At 40.5% G+C, this 21,506-nt stretch overlaps 1 long non-coding RNA gene across 1 annotated transcript; it reads left to right on the top strand.

Moving 5' to 3' along the window:
- The first annotated feature begins 580 nt into the window (after nt 1-580).
- Nucleotides 581-18,612, top strand: LOC134728834 (uncharacterized). Its single transcript, XR_010109671.1, has 3 exons — nt 581-8,455; nt 16,953-17,084; nt 18,356-18,612. It is a non-coding gene; the product is annotated as an uncharacterized LOC134728834 (long non-coding RNA).
- Nucleotides 18,613-21,506: the final 2,894 nt, after the last annotated feature.

Below are 21,506 nucleotides of genomic sequence, written 5' to 3'. Positions count from 1 at the left end.
TTGCCTTGTGAAATCCTCATGTACAGATAAGTGCAGTTTGAAACTTGTTAAAATTTTATACAAAGGGGTAATGACTAATGGATCAGTGACAATTTGGATATGTTTTTGGTGGCATGCCCTGATCTATTCCATCATTTTATCAAGGACTTGAATGAAAACACAGTAGGCAAGCCTATTGAATTTTCAGATGACAGAGATCTAAATTGGATGGAAAACACTGTGGGTGACAGGATCGGGATATAAAAAGACCTTGACAGGTTAAAGTGTTGGGCTGCATTTAATAGGATGAAATATAATAACAATAAAAACAAGAATCTGCATCAGAGTTTCATTGCTAGTTAGATGAATACAGAAAGGGAATGTAGGTTTTAGGGGCTGTTCAGGCACAAAGGAAGTGAATGCAGAATGACTTAATGTGGCTGCTAGAGGGATTCACAGGCTTCATCAACAGAAATATAGTTTCTAAAACAAGGGAGAGGCTGGGATGGCCCTGATGTGCCTTGTGCTGCAGTGCAGTGCCCACATGAGGGACACAGGGAAGCTGGGATGTATAGACAAAATAAAGGTGCCATGCTATAGGATGTGCTGGCATTTATGTTAGACCTATCAACCCTGGAAAACATCTGTGGCAGAAGGGGCTAGGGATGGACTGTTATGTCACAAAAAACATTCAAAGGGAGAATAGATTTAAGAGAGGATAGATTGACTCTATATATTCCTAAAAAATAAAACTTAGGATCAATAAGTAGGAGCTATAGGGATACAAATTTCTAATGGAATGAACAGACTTAGGAAAGAATGAACTTCATATTGCCAGAAGTCTTAAGAAAAATAGGCTCACTTGATGAGGACACTGTACCGGGTGTTTAAGCATTACACTGGGTCACGGACTCTATAATCCTTTTATTCTGAAAGCCGTATATTACTCACTCACCCATCTCACCAGCACCCCCACCAGGCCATCCTGCCCTTTCCTGAAAATAAAAAAATTGGTCAATTCTTATATAACTGTTCCTTACTACATACCATTCTAGGCTATGTGTGTATATATATGTGTATATATATATATATATATACACATATATATACACACACACTCATTTAAGCCTCTCAACAATACTATGAGGTATATACTGTTAATATTGCCATTCTTTCCTATGAGCAAATGGAGGTAAATGAAGGTTAAAAACCTATCTGTTATGGACTGAATGTTTGCGTTCCCCAAATTCATATGTTGAAGCCCTAGCCCCCCGCATGATGGTATTCAGTGGTGGGTTTTTGGGAGGTGATTGGGTTTAGATGAGCTTATGAGTGTGGAGCTCCCATGATAGGATTAGTATCCATATAAGAAGATGGAGAGAGACCAGAGCCGTTTCTCTCTCTACCATGTGAGGACACAGTGAGGAGGCGGCCATCTGCAAGCCAAGAAGAGAGCCCTTACCAGGAACTGAATCTGCTGGCACTTTGGTCTTAAACTTCCCAGCCTTCATAATGGTGGAAAATAAATGTCTCTTAAGCCACCCAGTCTGTGGCATTTTTTTCCAGCAGCCCCAGCTAAGGCACAGCCCATATCTAAGCAGTTGGGAAGGAGGAGATTTGGGACTTATACTCCGGCAATCTTGCTCCATGCTGCAGCATCTGTGCCCTTTGTGGCATGAGTTTAGCGCTAAAATGAGGAGTCAGTGGAAAGGTGCTTGTTTCAGCTCTTCTTACCATTTGTGTAGGAATATCACTTTTATGATTTTTTTGGGCCCAGATATATTAAGGAGACAGAGAGGACCATGAAAGTCCATGGAAGATGGTCAGACTAAAAAGATTCAAGATGAAACCTCCATTACACATGGAATATTGCGATATGGGGAGATGGTGCACCTAAAAGTAATGGAAGATTCTTTGAAGCAAATGAAGCTATGGGGAATATGGTTTTGTGGAGGGACATCCTAAACACTTGGGCATCTGCTGAATTAGCAGGCAATGCTGACTGAATAAGCCAACGATGTCACATATAAAAACATAACACACAACATCTGCTTACAAACCAGAAATAATTCTGGGAATTGTCAAATATGTTAGCTTATGTCATAAAAACAGAAAATTCTTAGAGTTTAGTTAGTTCTAGGTTTCTATATTGACATGTATTACTGAGAATACATTCAACTGCAGGTGCCTAACAAATTGCAGCTTAAACAAATAAAAATGTGTTCTTGTCACTTTAAAAGAAATGAAGGAAAATGGTTGATGGTATTGGTTCATTGATTTGGGGGCTGGTATCTGTGATTCCCTTGGCCTTCTTCTCATCATGAAAAGCTGGCTACTTCATTCAATATCAGGATGTGGCACTGAGTAGGGAGTTTATCTTCATGTACCTTTCTCCTACCAGAGAGAAAAACTATCTCCCAGAAGCTTCCCAGGCAATTTTACCTAATATCTCACAGGCAGATGTATCAGTCAGCTGAACAAACAACCACAAAATTATCTCAGGGACAAGCAACAATACATGTTTATTTCTTTCTCATATTTCTGCAGGTCGGCTGGGATTTCTCTACTTTAGGCTGCAAGTTTTGGCAGGTCATCCAGGGAAGCTGCTCCACTCCATGTGTCTCTTATTCTTGTGTGACCTGAGCTACCCAGGGCATGCATTCTCATGGTAAAGGTCAAAAGCTCCCTGAAGGGCAAGCCTAGGTTTGGAATTGACACACTAGTCCTGCTGCCCATATTCATTCCAAGGTCAAAATCAAAGTTGCAGGAAAGTATACTCTTCTCATGGAGGTCATGGGAAGGGGGTAAATATTTGCTGAAGGGCAATCTATTCTGCCACAAAAGGACTGGATTGAGGCCGATTCCTAGGCTGGAGGTGACCTTGACCTTCCCAGAAGCTAAAAGATATTTATCGAAAACACACAAAACATTTATCCAAAACTACTGATATAGTTTGGATATTTGTCCCCTCCAAATCTCATGTTGAACTGTGATCCCCAGTATTGGAGGTGGGGCCTGGTGGGAGGTGTTTTGGTCATGGGGATGGATCCCTTATCAATGGCTTGGTGCCCTTCCCACAGTAATGAGTGAGTTCTCACTCTATTAATTCACATGAGAGCTGATTGTTTAAAAGAGCCTGGCATCTCTCTTGCTCCCTTTCTTGTCATGTGACATGCCCGCTTCCCCTTCACCTTCCATGATGATTGTAAGCTTCCTGAGGCTTCACCAGAAGCAGATGCCAGCACTGTGCTTCTTGTACAGTCTGCAGAACCATGAGCCAAACTAAACCTCTTTTCTTTATAAATTACCCAGTCTTGGGGTATTTCTTTATAACAATGCAAAATGGACTAACACAGCTGCTAACAAGGAAGAAAGAGGTAAATGGCTTTTAGATAGGCAAGGAACAGTGTTAATAGTGTCTGCTATAAGGTGGGGTTGTGATCAAGAAGGAATTTTTATAGTTTTATCCACATTTTTAAATACAAAAGCACTAACATGCAGTGTGTTTAAGCAAATAATTTTCTTTTTCTGCTTTGCACTAGGGAAGAAGATGAGGAAGAGAACTACCATTTATTATGCGCCTAGTATGTGCCAGAAACTGTGCTAGAAACTTAAAATAGGCTATTTTATTTATTCTTCGTAACCCTTTGAGATAAATATTATTTTTATAGTTTTTATGAAAGAAAACTAATGGAGACTTTGAGAAGTAACTTGACAATGTATATATATCATACAAAATAGAGCCAGGATTTATCCCAGGTTTGTTGGCACTAAGGCTTTTATTCTTTCTATTATACCATGTTGTCTTTATTGCATTTTGTTCAATTTAACAGTTATTTCTAGAACATTCTATGTGGATTCTCATAGAAGAAACTTAATTCCCCTCATACAGGATAGTTCCTTCTATACGTGAAATCAGTAATATTCTCTAAGTTATTGCCTCTTAAGGTGAAAAATAGTTCCTTCAACAATCCCTTGTATCATATGTGTAACTTCTGTGATATTGACATTTTTTAGAAAGTCTCTGTGTAGTCAGATGTAGAAGAAGAACCCTTAACCAAAACAATCAAGACTAGTAGCTGGCTGGGTAATCACAGGAAGGCAATTGAAGCAGGAATTATTTTAAAAATAATGGCTGGCCATGTTGGCATAAGCCTGTGATCCCAGCACCTTGGGAGGCCCAGGGAGGAGTTTGAGAACAGCCTGGACAACAATGTCTCTATAAAACACAGAAATAAAAAATTAGTTGGGTGCATTGCTGCGTGCTTGAAGTTCCAGCTACTAGGAAGGCTGAAGCAGGAGGATCACTTGAGCCTAGGACATCAAGACCGAAGTGAGCTATGATGGCACCACTGCATTCCAGACAGAGGGAGATTCTGTTGTTAAAAACAATAATAATAATAATAATGATAATAATGCTTATATGTTTTAAACGTATTATTTTAATTTAAAACAGATATTAATACATTCATTTTGTATTCTTTGAGTTAGGGCCAGGGCTTTTTATTTGAGCACAAGCAGCACTCATATTTGGCAGGGTGTACTAAAACTACTGTGTTAATTACAAGGAGCATTTGGAACTGTGCCAAGAGGGATCTTTGATTGTCCCAATGGCTGGAGGCTACACTACCATAGTGTTTAGTGGGCATGGACCAAAGAGGCTAAATGTCTCAATTCTGAACAGTCCTGCTAAATGAACCAACTTATCTATAATGTCAATAGGGCTCTCATTGAGAAGACTTGGATTGTTTGGCTAATGGGATTTCACATTAACTAACATAAAACACACTCTTAATGCATCATCCATGATTTCCGGTTTTGTTTCTTTAGAATGGAAGGAGATATTGTAAGACATTCGTGAAACAAATGGGATACAGGATCATCCTAGCTTTTAATTATTTTTTCCTTCTTTTGCAAGTATCCACATCTTACTGGAAAGCACTTTTTTCGTGACTCATTTATTAATTCTTCCTAGTCTTTCAAGTTAGTTTTTGTAGAAACTATTCTTGTAATCAGTAGTTTTTATAGTATTTAAAGTGTTTATATAGTATTTAATTAAAGTATGTATTTACAATAACAAGTGCAATAACATAAACAGGTTTGGGAGCACACCCATCTTGGTAAGAAAACAAAATAACTGAGACCACCATTAATTAATCAGGAGATTCCACACCAAAAATATTGATTCAGAGAACTTCCACTAAAATATGCTTCCTGGAATTGCCGTTAATGATCTAAGGAAAGTCCCTGGCAGCCCAAATTGCAGATGTAGTAGATTGAAATCTTCTGTGGTTGAATTCCCCATCAGGCTTGTTGCTTATTTTCCTTTTTTTTTTTTTTTTTCCAGTTTTGCTGGATCTTCTGCTTTTGTATCCTTTGTTTTGGTTTTTAAACCATTTATTGATTATTCAATATACAATATGAAACCCAGAGAAGAGTAGCCTAATGAGACACAGCTTTATTTTCCTTGCAGATAATGAGAAATGGCTTTTCATACTGGCATATCCTTCGCATTTTACTGCATTTGGTTCTAGTGCTCCAGTTGCAAATAGCTCACCTTGGTGAAACTGACCTGAAAACATTTTATGATGTTACCCCTAATAGTTATCCCTTGATGTAATACCTAGAACTCTGCTCCTTAACTAATGGCACAAGTTTCAAAACTCCAGCCTTCCACTCCATCTAATGTTGGAGATTAGACCTTATGGGTATCATCTTCAGCCCTTCCAAAATCTATAGGCAATTATACTATCTCTGGTTTGGCAGTTTGTCCGCAGTCGCAAGCTTGGCTCCCTAGTTATTCTGACATCAAGTTAGAGACAGTAAAGCCTAGAGATTAAGATCTCAGATGTTTGAATCAGAACAACCCGAGTCCATATTATTTTATCTGAATACCTTTTGGCAGATTTCTTAACCTCTCAAATGGTTTTAGCTTCCTCATCTGTAAGAAGATTATTTCAACAATTCCCATTTATATCAGGCTTGTTCTGAGCATTAGATGTGATAATGTAAGGCTACAGCAAGTGCTTAATCTGTGGTAAACTTGCACAGTGCTTATGTGTCAAGCATGAGTCTAATAACTTTACATATATCATGTTTAAGCCTCACGTCAACCCCATGAGCTAAGTACTGTTAGTCCTATTTGATAGGTGAAAAATCTGTAGCACAATTGGGTTTAATGACATACTCAAAGTTGTGGAGCTAAGTGGTAACCCCAGGGTTTAAACGCAGGCAGGCTGGTTCGAGAGTATGCCCTGCTGACCGCTACACTAGGCTGCCTCTATATTGGTAGCTCTTACTGTTGATGTTACTGTCCCTCCCTACATGATCTCAGAAAAGGGAAAAAAGAAGAAAGATTGAAGGTTCCTTTTCGGCACGAGGTCATTCTTCCTCCTTTCTTTTACCACTGACTTATGCTCCCCTTTCACCTTTCCTGTGCAGGAGGTAAATTTATAGCCTCTTCCTTCGGTCTTGTCACTCAAGCCCAGCTCTCCTTCTTACTGCCACCTCGCTAGGAACTTCTTATGCCATTCCATGCCTCTAATCTAGCTTTAGAACCTGACAAGGCATAAACTGACAACAAGTTTCTTGTTTGAGGCAATTAGAGCCAGTCTCCATGTGGTTTCTAAACTCCTAAATCTCACTGTGCTCTTAGAGACTGCCTTAGATTGTCAGCAGCCTTTCAAAACATGTCACCCATAGCTACACACCACATGAGTGACCAGACCAGACTCTTATGAGCCCAGTCACTTCCTATGACTTGGATATTGTACTTTATTTTTATTTTTATTTTTTAATTTTCATTTATTTATTTTTTTGAGACGGAGTCTTGCTCTGTCAACCAGGCTGGAGTACAGTGGCGGGATCTCAGTTCACTGCAAGCTCCGCCTCCCATGTTCAAGCGATTCTCCTGCCACAGCTTCCTGAGTAGCTGGAATTACAGGCATGCACCACCATGCCTGGGTAATTTTTGTATTTTTAGTACAGATGGGATTTCGCCATGTTGGCCAGGCTGGTCTTGAATTCCTGACCTCAGCTGATCCACCCACCTTGGCCTCCCAAAGTGTTGGGATTATAGGCGTGAGCCACTGTGCCCAGCCTATTGTACTCCTTTTTATACTGTCTTTGACCATGTTGGCTCTCTTAGAAGCCACATCTGGATAAGCCAAGTTAAATTATATTAAATTTATGATCAACTAAAGCATCACAAGAAAATCTTCCAGGGATGATCACCTCATCCTGTAATGGTAAAACAGATATTTTGTTACATTTTGCCTTACTAAATTTTATCTTCTTGATTTTACACTTGCATTCAACACTGTCAAAGTATTTGGTTGGTGCAAAAGTAGTTGCGGTTTTTGCCATTAAAAATAATTTTAATTTTAAATAAAAAATTATTTTTAATGGCAAAAACCGCTAGTGGCAAATACCACTAATGGCAAAAACCACAATTACTTTTGCACCAACCCTAATAATTTTGATTATGGATTATGTTATCTTTTATATTAGTTACTTCCAAATGTTTTGCATGATCTGAAAATCTTATATATGAAATGTTGATTTTTAGAAAAAATCTAGACTTTCATGGCAAACAGTTATCACTTGAAAAACAGTCATCACTTAGAGTGATGACTCACCAAGACCAAGTTATGTCATGCTTACCTCATTTCCTTTTCAGTAGGGTCATTACTCAGTTACAGGAATGCTACGCACAAACTGTACTTAACAAAATCTCTGATTATGTTGTTGGGAATAAGAATGTGAACTATAATCTTGAGGATGGTGTGTGCTAGGAGAAAGCTTATTCAACATCTCTACTAAAAAAATACTGATGAATGACTTCAGACCAAACTAGATGATGTCTGTATAGGAGCATACGGCAATTCAGCACTGGACCTTGTCTTGTTCAACTTTTGCATCAAAAAAATTGCAATGTACTGTGCATGAATCATATATAATAGTATATTCTTACTCCCTCTAGAAAATTGGGATACTTGAAAAATCTCTCACACACTTGCTGTTGTTCAAGAGTGCCTACGGTGGTTTTGATGTTGATCAAACTTACTACCTGGGATGCCATTCAGCTGGTGTGGAGATGTGAATACATGCAAAGTGTATGCTCTGAATTGCAATTCCTTCTTTATATTATTTACTCTGCCTGGTGCTTTCAAGTTCCCATTTTGTTTTTCTTCCTGGAGAAGACAGAAGCAAAATAGGAGTTGAGTGATTCTGCTCTCTGTCATTTGTTAACGTGTATTCAACATTCCTCAACCCTCTGTGTGTTTATCTGTTTCTTCTTACTTTTCACAGTTTAAAAAAAAATCCCTTTCTGTTGTTCTGACATTGTTTTCAAGTTTCAGCTCATTCTGGAATGTTGCGTGTCTGACATCATTTTACAGGTCTGAGCCACTTACTCAACCAGTTTATGGAGCACACATTCCAATGGAGAAAGATAGACAATAAACACCATAAAAAGGTGAGTTATATTATATATTATAAGGCAAGCACAGTGGAAAAAATAGAGGATCACAGAGATTTGGAGTTCCGAGTTAGGGGCTGAGTTGCAGGTTTAAACAGGTGGTCAAGGTCTCCTGGGTGGCCCAGCAGTGGGCTAATCCTTTGTGACCGATATTAATTACATGTCTCTTTCTGCTTTTTATGCATAGGCACTTATGTTCTGAATCAATTGTAGAAAACAAGAGGCTGTCACGTTTATTACCCCTTCAATTTTCCACTAACAACCCTCTCTCTTTCCCATCTTCTTTCAGTTAGGGACTAAGATCCACAGACTAAACCTGTGTCCAGTTCTTAATTTCAGCTGTCAAATAATCTTCTCTTAGCACACTGTAGGCACTTAGCAAATAGTTATTAAATGAATAGAAAAATGAATAAAGGCCACTAGCTATTATTGACTCTCACTAGCTAATAATAAAAGATAAATAATAATTGATATTAAAGCTTCTGGGAATATAATCCCTTGATTGGGATTCTTTGGAGAAATACAATGCAAGACAGAAAGTAGACAAAGAGGCTGGGCGCGGTGGCTCATGCCTGTAATCCCGGCACTTTGGGAGGCCGAGGCAGGAGGATCACGAGGTCAGGAGTTTGAGACTAGCCTGGCCAACATAGTGGAACTCCGTCTCTACTAAAAATACGAAAAATTAGCTTGGTGTGGTGGTGGGCGCCTGTAATCCCAACTGCTTGGGAGGCTGAGGCAGGAGAATCACTTGAAGCCAGGAGGCGGAGGTTGAAGTGAGTTGAGATTGTGCCACTGCACTCCAGCCCGGGCGACAGTGCGAGACTCCATCTCAAAAAAAAAAAAAAGAAAGTAGACAAAGAAACAGTAGGTGAGGGGTTTACGGTTTGGGGCTGAACCCCACCCTTCATGCAGTGCTTTGAGGAACGCCTTGAGATAGGTGGGCATCGAAGTTCACTGCCTGAAGCTGCCCCTGAACTTGGGAACTGTACACTCAGACAAGGATTCTGTGAGAATAGGGAATGGAAAAATCACCCGTGAGGTATTTTCCATGTAGCTTTTAATTTTTCAAGCGAGCTTTGCTGTCAGTCACCACAAAACAAACAGCAAGCAGTTTTTCCCAGGGTCCCACATCTTGGGCGGGCTGGACGCAAAAGGCCCTTGCCAAAAATTCCTGAACCGACTATGCTGTTAGTAGGGAAACAAAACAGCAATTCACAAATCATGGGGTTCTGACGTACTGTGTAAAAAAACTATCTGGAACACACTTTTTTCCTTGGCTTGAAATAGGCAAATGGTGGGAATCTAATGCATTCTGTATTCTGTGGACACAGATAAGGAGAAAAAGTAACTTAGAAGATAAGTGACCATATCATTTTTTGATAGTGAAAGGGTCTCTACGATTAATCAGAATGGGAAACAGGCATAAGCCAAGACTTTCTCAGGCAAATTAGAATATATGGTGATCCTATGTAGAAGAAAATACTATAGGCAAAAGTGTACAGAGAAGTGTAGGTAAAATTTAGTATTTTTTTTCCCTACAGCCCATTTTATATGCCTTTGACACTGCCATCTCCAATCATAGAATCACCACATCGCAGAGTTGTAAAGCTCAAAGTGGCCTTAGAGATCATCTATGCCCATCTACTCAAAAGAAAATCCAGGCACTCAGTAGTGTAGGCAAGCAACTGAAAGCTGGTTAGAAATGCAGAACCTCAGCTGGGTGCAGTGACTCACGCCTGTAATCCCAGCACTTTGGGAGGCCGAGGCAGGCAGATCACCTGAGGTCGGGAGTTCGAGACCAGCCTGACCAACATGGAGAAACCCCATCTCTACTAATAATACAAAAATTAGCCGGGCGTGTTGACACATGCCTGTAATCCCAGCTACTCGGGAGGCTGAGGTACGATAATTGCTTAAATCCGGGAGGCAGAGGTTGCGGTGAGCCGAGATTGCACCATTGCACTCTAGCCTGGGCAATAGGAGCGAAACTCCATCTCAAAAAAAAAAAAAAAAAGAAATGCAGAACCTCAGGCCTCAACCCATACCTGTTGAAATAGAGTCGGTTTTGACAAGATCCCAGGCGATCCATATGCCTATCTATGTTTGAGAAGCGCTGATTTAAGCCATTTAACAAATTAAGAAACTAGCATTCCAGGAGATTAAAAATCTTGGTCAAGGTCTACTAGTTATATCCAGGGCAGAATCTCATCTATTCCATCAGGCTAGTTTTATTTCCAATATGCAGTGGTTCTCCCCTGCCTACCCTATCTATAAAAGCCTGAGGCTAGCAGAGAATAGACCTGAATTCTAGGCCTGCTTTCACCTCAAATTCAGGAGAGTCACTGCCTCCAGTTTCCTTAGAGGTAAAAAGAGGAAATTTGACTATGTTGGCTACTAAGTATCCTCCCTTCAAATTCTAAAGTTCTATAGCTCTATGAGTTGTGGAGCATCTAGGTAGCCTGCAGCTAGACGAGAGGCATCATGGAAAATGTAGTGGAGGACAAGTGTCTTGATTAATGCCTTTCATGAGGAAGAGGAAGGGCATTCCAGAAGGTGAAATGGCAGATGCAATCATTTGTTCAGAGAAGGGAGTATTTGGGTACAAAGGAGGGAGGTGGTATGGGTTATTTGCAAATTAGAAGACAAAATTTAAAAAGGCATATTTAAGCGCATTCTTCATAAATTTAGACAGTGCATTAAAAAATAGCCTCTAAGTTAACAACATTTTTCCTCAGTTGGAGATAACATTTGTATTCACAGCTTCTAAAATGTTTCCTCCCCAACTTTGTGCACCTGTGGCTAATGGGCAGTATGATGGTTGATTTTATGTGTCAACTTGGCTAGACTAGGATGCCCAGTTGTTTGGTCAAACACTAGTCTAGATGTTGTTATAAGGGTAGTTTTTAGATGTGACTAACATTTATAATCAGTGCACCTTAAGTAAATCAGATTACCCTCCATAATGTGGGTGGACCTTGGTTGAAGGTCTTAATAGCAAAGACCAAGGTTTCCCAAGGAAGGAAGAATTTTGCCTCAAGTTTCCTGAAGATGAAGGAATTTTGCATTACAATCTTTCCTAAATTTTCAGCCTGCTGGCCTGCCCTGTGGATTTGGGACTCAAGGCTGCAACATTAACTCTTAGCCGAGTTTCTAGCCTGCCAGCCTTCCCTACAAATTTCAAACCTGCCAGCCCCCACAATTGTGTGAGCCAGTTCCATAAAATATTCCTTCCCCTTCCTACCCACCCCACTCTCTCTCCTATCCTATTGGTTCCGTTTCTGTAGAGAACCCTGACCAATACAGGCAGCGTCACAGATTTATCTCAACTCTTGTTTAATCAGAAGTTAATTGGCAGACAGACTTTGGGGCAACTATTTACAAGTATATGTAGGAAGTAGAAAACATCTTTATTCCCAAGTTCTGCCTCAAAAGGACAGGTTCATTTCTGGATCACCAGTCTATCTTCAATGCCCACGACTGTGCATGGTGCATATGAGGTGCTCAATAAATGTTTTCAAATGAATTCACAGTAATGCTTATCTGTGTAGAAAGTTTGGCTTAGGCAATACAATCGATTGACTAACACTTTGACAAATATTAGTCAAACTGTGAACAATGACCCTGAAAACAAACTATGAACAATGACCCTGAAAAAATCATTTCCTATGGCCAGAGTCAAAGAGAAAGTCTATTGTATTCATTTGGCCATACTGGAATTTTGAGGGCTTGAAAGAGGAAAATGGAATATCCAAGTCTCTCAATGTCAATATACCATAGTGGTTGAGAACACAGACTTTGTGGCCACAATGTTTGGGTTCTAATTCTATCTCTGCCATTTGGTATGTATGTGATCTTTAAAAAGTTACTTAAATTTTTTTTTTTTAAATCTCAGTTTCTCCATTCAAATTGGCATGATAACATTCCTGCCTTTAAGGGTTTATGTGGTGGTTGAGTGAGTTAATACAAATACAAAACTCAAAACAGTGCCTGGTATTCAGTAAACACAAGAAAAGTATTAGCTGTTATTACTATTTTCCTCTCCCATTCAATAATGAACACTCATTGTCTACAACTGTATTAAGCACTGGATATTTTAAAAAGCAAGGCAAGTCCAGGCACGGTGGCTCGTGCCTGTAATCCCAGTGCTTTGAGAGGCCAAGACAGGAAGATTGCTTGAGCCCCAGGAGTTAGAGGCTGCTATGATCACACCACTGCACTCCAGCCTGGGCAGCAGAGTAAGACTCTATCTCTAAAAAAGAAAATTAAATTAAACTTAAAAGGAAAGATAAGATGGCAGCCTCCAGACAAAATAATTAAATACTATGTGATTAATATGCAAAAAAATATATGTACAGTACTTGGGAACATAGAAGGCAGACAGGTAATTATCTAAACCAAGTAGATCATGAGGGCTTTAGGAAGAAGGTTGGAGGAATATGCTCAAAAGTCATAGTGTCAGCAAATTTGTCATAGTGGTTGTGAGTTCTGTAGGAAGGAGCATGTGGAATGAGAGAAGATGAGAGCCACCAAGGACCATGGTGCTGAAAGAGCATGTGGAGGGGGACACACCTGAAGCAGAACTCATCAGAAAGCTAGTAAGGAGACCCAGAAGAGACTCACTGCAGAAGCCCAGGAAGGAGAGTGATATGGTCTGGCCCTGTGTCCCCACCCAAATCTCATCTCAAATAGTAATCCCCACATGTTGAGGCAGGGACCTGGTGGGAGGTGATTAGATCATGAGGGCGGTTTCCCCCATGCTGTTCTCATGAGAATGAGTGAATTCTCATGAGGTCTGATGGTTTAAAAGTGTGTGGTAGTTCCCTTCTCTCTCTCTCTTTCTCTCTCCTGCCACCCTGTAAGACATGCCTTGCTTCCCCCTCACCTTCCACCATGATTCTGTTTCCTGAGGCCTCCCCAGCCATGCGGAACTGTGAGTCAATTAAACCTCTTTTCTTCATAAATTACCCAGCCTCAGGTAGTTCTTTATAGTCGTGTGAAAATGGACTAACACAGAGAGTATTTCAAGAATGAAGGAATGCAAGTCCACTTTCTGTCTCTACGGATCATAAAATATGTGGCTTTCTGTGTCCGGCTTCTTTTGCTTAGCATAGGTTCATTCATGTTGTGGTATGTATCAGTGCAGATAATCCTTGATTTATGACAGGGTTATGTCCCAAGGAAACCATCATAAATTGAAAATATTATTGAGTCAAAAATGCTTTAAAACACCTAGCCTACTGAACATCATAGCTTAGCCTAGCCTACCTTAAATGTGCTCAGAACACTTACATTGGTCTACAGTTGGGCAAAACCATCCAACGCAAAGCCTGTTTTTATAATAAAGTGTGGAATATCTCATGTAAGTCAAGCCATTGAATACTGTACTGAGAGTGAAAAGCAGAGTAGTTGTATAGGTACTTGAAGTATGGTTCCCACTGAATGCATATCATTTTTGCACCTCTGTAGAGTCAAAAAATCATAAGTCAAATCATCGTGAGTCAGGGACCGTTCGTACTTCATTTCTTTTTACTGGCAAACAATACTGCATCGTATAGACATACCACATTTTATTTATCCATTCATCAGTTGATGGTTATTAGTGTTGTTTCTGCTGTTCGGCTCTTATGAATAATGCTGTCATGAATATTCATATACGAGTTTTTGTGTGAACATATGTTTTTAATTCTCTTACAATTAGAGATTAGCTAAATAATGTAATAAAACACTATGGAACCATCAAAAAGAATAATAGAGAGTTGTGTATGCTCATATGGTCAGAGTGTTAAGTGAAAATGTGAGGTACATTAAAATGTGTATTGAACAAGCTCCATTTATAATTGAAAACAAACAAATAAGTGGATAAATATGGAAAAAAGAATGAAGGAATGACTGAGAGGAAAGTGGTTGTTCCATTTTTTCTCCCCAAATGCAAGCTCTAATTTGCAGATACCTGTAGAACATTCAAAAGGGGACCTACTAGTGTGCTTGTATTATAACAAAAAGAAAACAACAGCAAAAAAAAAAAAAATACAAAACCCACCAATTACGTCCCTTAAAGGTAATCTTATTTCACCTCTGGTGAGTTTTTCATGAATGTACAATTAAGGTAATTGCCAGTAACTAGGTGAGCTTAGTCAAATTAGGAAGTATTTGCTGTTCTAGAACTTGTATAGGCACAATTAAAAAATAAAAAAGGAAAAATCATTAATGTTCTTGAAAAGCTTCCAGTGCTTTCAGTCCTACGGTGCCACTCAAAAAATTACCATAAATCTTAGTTTTGTCCCTGTGAAGCCATCTATTCATTCCCTGGGGGATCTCTCTTCTTGCCATGTCTTCCTTTCGTTTTCTGGAAATCCTTCCCAGACAAACCCCTCTCTAGTCTGTTACATTGGAGCCTTGCCTCTCAGTGTTTATACCTGTGGGGTCATGTCCCCTGGAATCTGGATTGGCCAACCAGTTTAAGCCCCAGAAGTGTTACTGTGCCAGTTCTGTCCCTAAATCTTAAAAAGGCCTGTCAGCTTCTGCTTTTGTGCATCTGGGAACCCTAAACCATTATGTAAAAAGTCTGGCTGTCCTGTTGGAAAGACACGTGGAGAGGCCCCATAATGAGGGGGAGACCCTGAGATCCCGGATATGCAAGCATCCCTCCTAACCCAGTGGCTAAATGTAGCCACACCAATGGCCTCTGACAAGAGCAGCAGGGCTGCTACCCAGGTGAACCCAGTCCAGCTACAGAATCCTGAACAACAACAACAACAACAACAACAAACAGTTATTGTGTCTTAAGCCACAAAGTTTGCAATAGTTTGATATGTAGCAATAGATAACCCAAACAAATAACTGGCTCCTTTGCCTAAGAGAGAGAAGTAATAAAGTTTGAATTAAAACACCCTTACCCCAAAGGGTTAAGAACTAACTTCTTCATTTTCAACCTAGTACTTTCATAAGCAACTCTTTCAAGTCCCACTTAGAGGGAGTGAGATGGTTAAAAGCCAAGTGAACTTGAGTAGTGAACTTCAATGGAATTTGTTGTTTTTCAGCCCACATATTTTAATCAAAGAAGTGTCTCCTTCCCATTAAAGCTCCAAATCTTTCATTTTTCTCTCTGTCTGCTGTTTCTATGTGCATGTTTGCTGAGAAGTACACTCAAACACATGTTTATTCCCTTGAACATTTCTTTACCTACCTTTCCAGCTTTACTATTCCTCAGAAATCCCTTCCCCTCAGTGTCTTCTCTCATTTTCCTTTTGCTCTCTCTGTCCAGTGGGTCATCACAGTTCCTGGCTCTCTTGAACACTGGTTCGCAAAGTGGGGCCACTGGACCAGCAGCATCCACATCACCTGGGAATTTATTAGTAATGCAGATTTCGGACTCTACTTCAGACCTACTGAAGCAGAAACTCAGAATGGGGCTTGCAATCTGTTTTAACAAGCCCTGCAGGTGATTGCCGATGCACACTGAAGTTTGAACACCACTGCCTTAGAACAGGGGTCAGCAAACCCTTTCTTTAGAGGGCCACGTAGTAACTATTTTAGGCTGTGTGAGCTACATGGCCTCTGTTGCAACTCTTCAACTCTGTTGTATGAGAACAGCCACAGAGAGCTGTGTTCTAATAAAAATATTACTTATGAGCATTAATATTTGAATTTCATATAATTTTCATGTGTTACAAAATATTGTTATTCTTTTGCTTTTTCCCCCCAACCATTAAAAAATGTGAAAACTAATCTTAGCTCACCAGCTGCATAAAAGCTGGCAGTGGGTTGTGTGTGAACCACAGGCCTCAGTTTGCAGACCCCTGCTCTAGAACATCTCTGGTTTGCTCTTACTGAGGACACATTTTGCTGAAGAATCCATCTTTAATTCAGCAGCCTTTTCTTTCTGAGGCCCCCACGTGATCTCCTACACTCCTCAGGCCATTGGTTTCCCTTAAAGCTTTATCTTGAGGAAATGGCTCAGCTGGGACATTGGATCTGACCTAAGGAGGCCTGTATGTGTCCCTTCAGCCAGGGTCTACCTTCCCCAGCAGGACAACTGACTACGGCTCAGATCAACCTTGATGGGAGGAGATTCTGGCTACTCTACTCCCAAGACCAGTAGTGTAGTGCATGCTGAGCTAGACTGCTGGTGCTAACCCCAAATAAATCAAAGTGTGGAGTTGAGGTGGCCCCTCCGGAGTCATCCCAGGGAGGGATGATATCGGACTAGATTACATCCCCAAAGCCACTGCCACCTGGAGTCATTCTCCCATGGCTGGTGCTCCCAGGAGTCTGGATGAGGTGTCATTTGTTTAGTGCCATTCCAAATCAGACCTTCTGGGTGGTCCAAGGGAACAAGGATTATGTGTCTTGGCACAGTTGGGAGAGATTGCACAGGGAGCAGTGGGCGGGAATGCAGCAAGCGTTAGTCTTATAATTTTAAAAGAAGAAAACATGAGTCCTGCCACTCTCTGAGATGCTGACATCATTTCTCCCTCTTCCCTTCTCCTCCCAGGGGAACATGCAGACACCTTAATGGCGGCTGGTGTTTATTTTCCCAGGCTGTATACAGTCAAAAACCCTTAAAGCCATTAAGCTGCTCTCTCTGCCGCTGCTCTGAGAATTGCTGTGCTTCCAGGCTCCGGAGGTAAATGGCAAGCAGATGGGTTTTTTTTTTTTGTACTATTAAAAGAAGCAAAACATTTTAGGGCTTCTTGTTTCTGGCAGAGCTGAAGATTTTGTTATTGTTGTCGTTAAATAAGTAAAGGAGAAAGGTGTTGAATTGGCGAACTTCTTTTCCTGCTTCAGAATCAGAACGTATCCCTCTCCTGAAAAAGATCAAGAGCACAGTACATCTATCACTGTACTTCAGCTTTCCCATATGGATCTTAGCAATAGCTCTTCAGTGTGGTCCAGGGGTAGAGCTCAGCCTGAGCAAAGAGGTGGCTTCCTAACCAGCAACTGCATCACACTGTGCAGGAAAAAAAAAAAAAAAAGAATGATTAGGACAATACTTATCATCAGCAATTACCAGGAACCAGGCATTTGACACAAAAGATAATGAAATAGAGGCACAGAGAGATCAGGTAACTTGCTCAAGGTCACCCCGTTAAGTGGCCAACACTGATTGCAGTTCCAGATGTACTTGGCTCCCTGTTTCCTCAGCCCCTTTATCCTGCCTCCCAGCATTAACTAGTAGGGCCCTTTTACTGATAATAGCCCTTCAGGTACTACATACCATATGCTGTTCTAAGCACCTTACATAATTAACTAATTTAATTCTCATTGTTACATGAGAAACACCATTATTTTCCAAATTTACAAAAGAAGCAATTGAAGTACCAAGAGGAAAGAACTCCTCATAGCTAGCAAGTGACTCAGTCAGAATCTGAGCCCAAGCCCACTTGCTACAGGGCCCTTGCTCTCAACAACCGCTCTATAGGCTCTGGAATCAGATGATAGGGCTGGAGTCCCAGCTCTGCCACTTATGAACTGTGCCACCTTTGACAAGTTGTATAATGTCATGGAGCCCTCAGCTTTCTTATTTGTGACATAGGCCTAAAATTGTTGATAGTGAGAAGTACATAAATTGTCCCCTAAATGCCTACTGGCCAGGCAAGTAGCAAATGTGTAGTAAATGGAGGCTACTATTATGGGTCTGGAGTCCATCCAGGCTAAAGGGTGGGAATGTGGGTGGAGGGGTAGATGTGGATTTTCAAGACTTTTAAATCATTTTTAAAATTTTTATATTTTAGAGACAGGGTTTCATCCTGTCACCCAGGCTGGAGTGCTCACAGCAGCCTTGAACTCCTGGGCTAACGTGATCCTCCAACCTCGGCCTCCTAAAGTGCTGGGATTTTAGGCTTGAGCCCCTGGGTCTGGCCCTAAATCATGTTTAGTAATTTACTTTCCTTACAGAAAATATGCATATGTTATACAAAATGCAGAAAATGCAGATAAGGATGAAGACAGTGGAGAGTCTCATAACTCCAGAAGTAAGAGATGAACACTATTAACATTCTGATGCCTATTCTTCTGGTCTTTTTCCTATGCATATGTATACCAATATTTTTATAAAGTTGAGATTATATTGTACATTCTGTTGTATGACCTTGTCTTTTTACTTATCTATTATGAACATATTTCTGTGTCATTAAATATTCTTCTACAATATCATTTAAAAATAATATATGTTCTTTTTTGTATATATATATGTATAGTTACACTATAATTTAAAAAATCAACTCACTATTATTGGATATTCAGGTTGTTTTCAATATTCCCTATTAGATAAGTAAATCATTGATAATTCTTGCAGTAAGTATAAGAGCACAGACGTTAGCATCATTTGAGATTTTAGTCTCACATTTGAGGTCTGTATTTGGGTCCCTTTCTGGCCATATATTTACTGTGTAACCTGGAACAAATTACCCTTTCTGAGTTTCGGTTTTCTTATTAGTAAGTGAGTACCAATAATATAGTAACTACTTCATGAAATTATTGCGAGAGTTAAATTGAGAGACTTAGCAAACACCCTCAATGTGTAAATGCTGGGTCAAAGGACATGTATTATTTTCAAGACATAGGATAAAATTGCTCTATTACCTTCCAGAAGGGTTGAGCTATTTATATCCTTGACAAGAGTGTAAGACAGTTCCCATTTTCTTGGCAACCTGACAACATTAAGTATTGACATTTTTAAAACTTTGCCAACTTGACTGGCAAAAAAATACAGTGTCATTTTAATTTGCATTTCTAATCATGTGAATTTTTAATAAAGGTTTACTTATGTGGGTCACATGGTCCTGCTGACCATGGAAAGAGAAGACTGATAAGTGAACAAAAATACCCAGAATGAAGGATGGCAGAGTTATAAAATATGCAGCTGATGGGGGAGACAAGGCTTGGAAGAATGACACTTTATAAGCATATAAACTGTTCCTCTAGAGACCTGAACTCAAAATTATAGGCAGCATTGTATATTGGGTTGTCTGGGAATTTGAGGCAGCCAAGATTCAATGCTTGGAAAGGAAGTTTAAGTTGGAGGACAAACAAGGGAAATGAGCCTCTTCTTTACAGGATGGTCTGCCACACGCCTCCGAACATTTCAAGCCTGGCCCCACTCCCTACGTGGTGGGGGATCAGTTCCAACAGCCCATGTCTGAGGTGCTGTGCCCCCTACTCTCATGGTCATGGAAGGAATAGAGCAGCAGGGCAAGACTGCCATCAACTTGATGATGCAATTCCTCTGGCAGCTGACAACAACAAAGGGCAAAACAACCTCTGCCAATGAAGGAGCATAAAAACCCTGGGTGTTAGTCCTTGGCACTTCTTCATGGCTTTATTCCACGTCAGAGGAAAATAAGTAGGCAAGATGTGGAAACGGGGCTAAAATTAGCCTTCAAGATTCTATTTTACAAGACCTCTAGAGTGTCGCTCCCACACACCCACACACAAACAGTAATGAAATATATTTTCAATTTTGCCAAGCTCATCTGTTGATTGATTCCTTGCCTGGGGTCTTCTGAAATGCACTTGTTACTCTAACCTGGAATCAGGACTGCATTTATTCATTCAGTCATGCTCGACACTCTGAATGCAGTGGTATAGAAAATATGCTCTTGTCCTGAAGATGCTCTTAGTGACCTGGGGAAACCCTCAGCCACTTGCAAGTTTTTCCAACTCAGTGCTTTAGAAAACTTACAAATACAACTCTCTCTGTATATATATATATATTTTAATTATCACTGCTAGCAGGTATCAAGGAGCATTCAGTGACTCCTCCCCTCTTGAAGAACCAAAGCTGATGAAAAGAAGGCCTGGTAAGGTACAGACCCTGGGTAGAAAAAGGCACTTTTCTGTTCTGAGAGGCACATACCAGCCTGGGACCTTCCTCTGCCTTGTGCTGTCTTCACTGAGTGTTTCCAGTGAACAACTCTTAGATGCACAGGAGCTGCTCTGCTGGGTGCCACACCACTTCTCAGAACTTCCAAACAGCTCTCTCTGCTCCCACTGGGGGACATGCCCAGATATTCTCACTGCTAGGCTCTTTTTTGGGCTCCCAGGTAGCACTTCCTAAGCACCCACCTCTTGGCAGAAGAAGCCAATACATTCCCTTTAGATCTGGAGCCCATGAGAAAGAGATATTCACACTATAAAAGGAGAATCTTTAGAGGGTAACCCCAGGCATGTAATTATTATCACAAGATGTTTGAAAGCTCTGGCAGAGATTTTGACTTGCAATCGTCTGGAATCATTGCTTGGTAGACTGGGCAATTCTCCTGCATCTTTTAGGACTAATGAGCTTGGAAACAAGAGGGACACTGCCCTTGCTTTGGCATATGGGATTGTAAACAGCAGCAGGATGGACATGCTGATGGTCTAGCTTCTACAGGGCATGTAGCTATTAACTGATGGAATCAACAGCCTAACCTTGCACAACAGCCTAACCTTGCAAGGGAGAGCCCCCACCACCCGGCCTTGCTTATCTCTGCTGACCCAAGGAAGCATCTTGGGTCCCCTGTTTCCTCAAGATTTCCTCTGACTGTCCAGCCTCTCAGATCACTGATCTTGCCTGTCCTAGTTTTCTATCTTGGTACCTTCTTGTGCACCTCCAAATAACCAATCTATCCCCATGTCTCTCTGATTTCAAATCCTAACTATCTCTCAAGTCTATTCACTTCTGATTATGTTCAGCATCATCACCCTCTTTGTAGCCACCATCATCACTCCCCACGACTCTTGACATTTTGGTCTTCACATTTTCAGTCTTGTTCCTCTTCCATTTATTCTCCCCAGCAAGTCTGGGAGACCTTAAAATACTTCAATGGCTTCCTATTGCTCTTAAAAAAGTCCCAAATTTCTAACATAGCCTTACGGTCCAGGTCCTTGCACATACCTTCAGCTTTTTTCTGCCTCTGTTCACTGGGCTTCCATTAAGTTGGTGCAAAAGCAATTGCAGTTTTTGCATTGAAAGTAATGACAAAAACCACAATTGTTTTGCGTCAACCTAATAACACCTTAGCCATAGCCGTCTTTTAGTTTCTCAGACCACACTTGCTCCCTTCTC

The sequence above is a fragment of the Pan paniscus genome, chromosome 14 (genome assembly GCF_029289425.2).
Source record: "Pan paniscus chromosome 14, NHGRI_mPanPan1-v2.0_pri, whole genome shotgun sequence".
Lineage (NCBI taxonomy): Eukaryota > Metazoa > Chordata > Mammalia > Primates > Hominidae > Pan > Pan paniscus.
This window is presented reverse-complemented; position numbering and strand designations above follow the sequence as displayed.